The sequence below is a fragment of the Bubalus kerabau genome, chromosome 7, assembly GCF_029407905.1.
Source record: "Bubalus kerabau isolate K-KA32 ecotype Philippines breed swamp buffalo chromosome 7, PCC_UOA_SB_1v2, whole genome shotgun sequence".
NCBI classification, from domain to species: Eukaryota; Metazoa; Chordata; class Mammalia; order Artiodactyla; family Bovidae; genus Bubalus; species Bubalus kerabau.
Window position 1 is genome coordinate 41,077,556 of NC_073630.1, and position 6,024 is coordinate 41,083,579.

The window sequence follows — 6,024 nt, forward strand, 5'->3', positions numbered from 1 at the left end:
TGCAAAGTCATTGTGTTAACTCGAATTATCACCTATGGGGTAGAGCAACCATCCCTAACCACTAGTCCACTGACTGGTACAGATCCATGGCCTGTTAGGAATCAGGCCACACAGCAGGAAGTGAGTGGCAGGTGAGCCAGTAAAGCTTCATCTGTATTTACAGCTGCTCCCCATCACTCAGATTATTGCCTGAGTGCTTGCTCCTGTCAGATCAGTGGTGGCTTTAGAGTCTCATAGGAGCATGAACCCTACTGTGAACGCTACATGCAAGGGTTCTAAGTTCCACACTGCTTGTGAGAATCTAATGCCTGATCTGAGGTGGAGCTGAGATGGTAATATTAGTACTGGACAGTGGCTGCAAATACAGATTTTCATTAGCAGAGACGTTTGACTGCACAGAGACCATAATCCTATCCATGAGTGGCAAGTGACAATTAAGCTGCATTTGGTGGCAGGCTTTAAGTCAGAATCGCATTTTGGTCTGCATTTGGCCCTCCTATTATTTTATTTACTGCTTCCATCTGTGCCTCTTTCCCACACTGTGCACTTGTCTCACTCACATTTTGGTAAGCTGACAAGTTAACCCTAGCAAAAATGAGTGGGAAACAAACACCACTAGGGAGCTGCTTTGAAAAGGGGAAAAGACCCAATGATGCAACAGAAGAAGACGCTAAGAATGCCAACAAAAAGAAAACTGCATTTGAAAGAAAATACCAAGTCCTACTTAAGTTCCAGGTTCAATGCAACAGGTGATTCACATTGCCCAAGCCTGCTTAATATAATATGTGGAGACTAGCTATCCATCAAAACCATAAAACCTTCAAAACTGCTTCACCACATGGAGACCAAACACCCTGCCTTAAAAAACAAGCCCTTGGAGTTTTTCAAAAGAAAAATGTGAATGTGAAGAACAGAAGCAACTATTGAAGGCCACCACTTCATCAAATCTGTCTGCACTGAAAGCATCATTCTTATCGGCTAACCACATTGCTAAAGCTAATAAGCCATTTACTACTGGTGAGGAGTTAATCCTGAGGACATTTGTCATGAGCTTTTAAGAGAGCCTACATTTCAAAAGGTAGTACATGTTCCTCTTTCAACTAGCACCAAAGCTAGAAGAATTGGTAAAATAGCAGAGAATGTTGAGGCACAACTGTTAGCAAGGATTAATGCATGCATCACCATGGCACACAATCCAGGTTGAAGAGTCTATCAATGCTGACAAGGCAACAATTCTTGTTTCAGCGCGATTTATTTTCAGGAGGATGTGCATGAGGATACGTTATGTGCACTTTTGTTGCCAACCAACACCACATCCGCGGAACTATTTAAGTCTTTGAATGATTACACTTCAGGAAAACTGAATTGGTCATTTTGTGTTGGTATGATGTACAGACAGTGGCTGCCACGACTGGACAGCCTTCTGGTTTCATTACTTGGGTCAAAGAGGTTGCTTCTGAATGTGAGTCTACATAATGCGTGATCCATAGACACATGCCGGCTTGTCAAAATATTTTTGTCCATTTTTTGGACAAAAAATGTTTTGCAGGGTGCGTTGCAAAACTTTGCAACGTTTTGCAGCTCTATGAGGAAATGGACACAGCACACACATCTGCTCTTATACACAGTAATGAGATGGCTTTCTAAAGGTAGATCACTATAAGAGCTGCTCCAGAGATTTCTTTCAGAAAAACAGTCACCACTGGCAGCATGGTTCAGGGACACAGAATGGGTTGCAAAACTTGCTTAATTGTATTACATATACCCTGCTCAGCAAACTCAATCTGTCAATTCAGAGGAGAGCAACTGTTCAAGTCAGCAGATAAAGTGGCTGTATTCAAAGCCAAACTGGAATTATGGAAGCAACAAATGAACACTGGGATTTTTGACATGTTTCAAACATTAACAGTGATTTGAAAGAGACTGAGCCAAGGCCTTCTTTCTCTGAGCTGGTGCATGATCACCTATCTCAGCTTTCAAAAGAATTTGAACATTACTTCCCAATCACAAAATACCCTTGGACTGGGAAGGAATGGAACTGTGACCCATTTGTGAATAAACCAGGCAAATTGGGGCTTTCCCAGGTGGTGCAGTGGTAAAGAATCTGCCTGGCAATGCAAGAGATGCAGGTTCAATGGGTCAGGAAGATTCACTGGAGGAAGACACGACAACCCACTCTAGTATTCTTGCCTGGAAAATTCCATGGATAGAGGAGCCTGGTGGGCTACAGTTCATGGGGTCAACAGAGTTGGACACAATTGAGCCACTGAGGACACACGCACAGGTAACTGACTTTTTCTGTGCTAGGAGAGGATCAGCTACCTGAGATCTCACATAATGGTGGTCTTAAAAGTATGTTTGAGACAACTTCAAATCTCCATACATTCTGAATTAAAGTTAAGGAAGATTATCCTGAGGCTGCCACAAAAGCACTAAAAAAGCTGCTTCCGTTTCCAACATCCCATCCTATGTGGAATACAAAAATTACAACAAATGAGTGAATATAATAAAAAAGAAGAAAACTCACAGATACAGAGAACAAACTAGCGGTTACCACTGGGGAGGTGGGAAGGGAAATACAGGGGTTGGGGAGTGGGAGGTACAAACCATTGGGTGTAATATAGACTCAAGAATGTAAAATATTGTACAACATGGGGAAAATGGCCAATATTTTATAACAACTGTACATGGAAAATAACCTTTAAAAACTGTATTAAATTTTTAATTAATACATAAAAATTTTAAAAGATTCAATATTCTCAAAGAATATTTGAAAAGTAGATATGATTTTCTCTAATTTTTACCTAAATCAATGTGCTTTAAAGGTCTGGAGTAATATAAATATGTAAAGCGGGTGGGGACAACAAATTGTGGCACCGCAATTTATAACACAAACACATAGACACACAATAAACAAAAAATCCTGATCTGTTGATTCAGTTGTAATGTGCTTTTTTAAAGAGAGATCACAGCTTCCTTTGTGAATCATCAAATATGCATTCATGGCATCCTTTTCAAAGGCTTCTGTTCATTCCCAACACAAAATGTTAATCCACCCTCCATTGCTGCCTTTTGTTTATTTTCAGATGAATCTGTGATGCAAACAACATCATACTCTTGATCTTTAGGGGTATGGAGTCTCAGCTCACTTGAGGACAGGTGGTCATGCCTCACTCCCGAGTAGTCCTGGGGGTCAAGTGGGCCCTGAGAGGAGAGGGGGCTAAAGGATGTAGGGTACTTTGGAGTAGATTTCTGTGGGCGATCCCTCACATACCCTAAACCCACCATGTGATTTCCACCAACCTGGGAGCATCCCCGCTAGGCAACAACAAGGCCACACGTATGCAGGAGGGGCTCAGCCCCTAGGAATCAGGCTCAGGGAACTTGCACTTCTGGAAGTTCTTAGCCCAAACCTTCATGCTACTCACTGGTCTCAGGTGTGCTATGCCTGATAGCTCTAGCTCAGTGCTACTGAATACAGGTCTGAGGAAGTCACATCAGCACAAACAAAAAACTTGTTAAATATGCCATTTCATGAACTCCACAGGAGAATCATAGTTAGACTGGGGCCCTGATTTCCGCAAAATTTGTGTGACTTCAAACCTTTGAAAGAAATGTTTGCTGTGTGGTTCCCACGCAGTTTCCCATTAGCATTCCATGATGAAGGTTTAGCAATAACACCTGTGCCCTCCCCACAGTCTATTGATCACGGTGGGAGCATCTGCGTTGTTTCAACACCAGGTGATTCTAAGTTAGGCCCAGTTTAAGTATGAGGCCTGCGGGGTACATGGGTGAGAGTTGCTTCCAGTCTTCAGTCCTTTTCCGTTTGGGGGAGGCATCGATGTTTGCTCTACATAGGATGAGACGGGCAGGGCGGTGTAGCCCGCTTACTCTACGCTGTAGCAGTCTGGGGGCACACTGTGTGAGGGGAGAGCACGTGCAGACAGGAAAGAAAAACCTCACCGTTTTTTCTGTGAGAAAAAACCTCCAGAAATGAGCTCCATGCAGGAGCTCATTGTTCCTGAATCTTTTCAAAAGGTTGGCGTCTCTGGGTTCTTTTGTCTGTGGGTGCTGTAGGAACAGATGCAGGAGCTGTGTGGACGCCATTGAAGTCATTCTCAAGATACTGATGTGGTTCTCAGCATAACATCGATGAGAAAACAGCTCAGAGCGGGAAGAAAAGGAGAAAACGGCAGCTTCTCAGGTAAATGTCCTGTCCTGGGTCAGCGGCTGTGTCTGCTTTTCCTCCTGAAATGTCATGGATTGAGAACCTGTAAGCCTTTCATTTTCTACTTCTGATGTTTCTGTCTAGCAAGGCTATTTTCCACTACTGTTTTTCCCCTTCCTACTATAGTCAAACTCAGCTCTTTACTTCTCCCCTGTGTTTCAGAGTCTTTCCCCATTATCTGCATCCAGGCTCCCCACAGAGCATGGAGCATTCTTACCATGAAGTAGTGACCTTCAACTATCGAAATTATTCCTTTTGTGAAAGAGCAACATGAGAAGGCATTAATATCCAAAATTCCCTATGGGATAATTTCAGATGTTGAGATACTAGTGAAGAAGGGAAAGTGGAATGGCTACTGTACATCTGAATGCAATGTCAACTTACCACAACAGGATTAAGAAAATGCACTTTTAAATGGGATGGCATTAGTGGTCCAGATAAATCAAATTTCTGGGAAAGAAAAGTAATTAGGTATTTTTCTCTGTATGTTGATAAAGATTATTTAAATACAGTATTAGAATCAGAGAACATGGGAGGTGTATGTAGACTGAAATTTGTAAAACTGACATTTTTTTCATGGTAGTTTCAGATTATGATTTTCTTCTGTATTTTCACGCAGAATACCACAGCAGTAACAATGTGTCTTGTGTCCTTCAGTCCTGTGATTATCATTTGTCCTATTACACCTGAGGTTCACTGGTTCAGGTGCGTTCTGTAAGATTCCTTTGCTATGAAGTTCGTATATTTTACCTTTGGTAAAGGTTTGGTGTGATTCACTGAGAAATGTGCATAAACCATTGTGATAAATCTGGAAACTCCAATTTTTTCCCCTAGTTTTCTTTTGCCTCTAGTTTGCTTTGGAAAATGAACACCTTCACATTTGTTTAATAAAGATACTAGCTTTTCAAGTTGTAATCAGCTAAGACTTGCTCTTTAAGTTTCTATTATACTCTACACTCATGCAACAGACATACTCTGCTTTATCACATCTTCATATTTTCAAGAGTTTATAAGAATGATATTATTAATGTATGCTCAGTTGTATTGTTTCTGAAATATAGCTCAAGTCAAATGGTAAATAATTTCAGAGATATCAGATTCAGAACCAATAGCTCTAGCTTATTTTATATCATTCTGTTTCTATATTTATAAAATGTAAGGTGTATCATCCAAAAAATAGATTATAAGATTTATCCAATTTAAATAAATAGTATTCTTCTTTTAAAATTTGGTAGAATTTACCAGTGAAGCCATCTAGTTCTGGTATTTTTTTGCTGGGAGGTTTTTGAGAACTGATTCAATCTCTTTAATAATTTGGTCTGCTTAGATTGTTTTAAATATTTTCTTCATGACTCGGTTTTTTACTTTTAATTTTTTATTTGGCTCATTGATTATTTAGAAATTGTGTTGCTTAATTTCCACATACTTGTAAAATTTCCAAACTCTGTTCTCTTGTTCATTTCTGGTTTCTTACCATTGTGATTGAAACAATACTTAGTATATAAGTGATGTAAATAGAAAGACAAATAACTTACATTATCACTTTGTGCAGAATCTAAAACATGACGCAATTAACCTCAAATGAACCTATCTATGAAACAAACAGAATCACAGACATAGAGAACTGACTGGTGGTTGTCAAGGGGGAGGGGTTGAGGGAGGGATGGAGTGGGAGGCTGGGGTTAGCAGATGTAAGATTCTATATATGAAATGGGTAAACAGCAAGGTCCAGCTGTAGACCACAGGGAACTATATTCAATATGCAGTGATAGGAGCTTCCTGGTGGTACAGTGACT

General features: G+C 40.4%; 1 long non-coding RNA gene across 2 annotated transcripts; it reads left to right on the plus strand.

Moving 5' to 3' along the window:
• Positions 1–235: 235 nt before the first annotated feature.
• LOC129657681 (uncharacterized) lies at positions 236–5,393 on the plus strand. Of its 2 annotated transcripts, XR_008716981.1 has the most exons (3): positions 236–2,284; positions 4,078–4,204; positions 4,391–5,393. It is a non-coding gene; the product is annotated as an uncharacterized LOC129657681 (long non-coding RNA). The 2 variants fall into 2 exon arrangements; XR_008716980.1 differs by lacking the exon at positions 236–2,284 and having other exon boundaries at positions 3,798–4,204.
• The last annotated feature ends 631 nt before the right edge of the window (positions 5,394–6,024 follow it).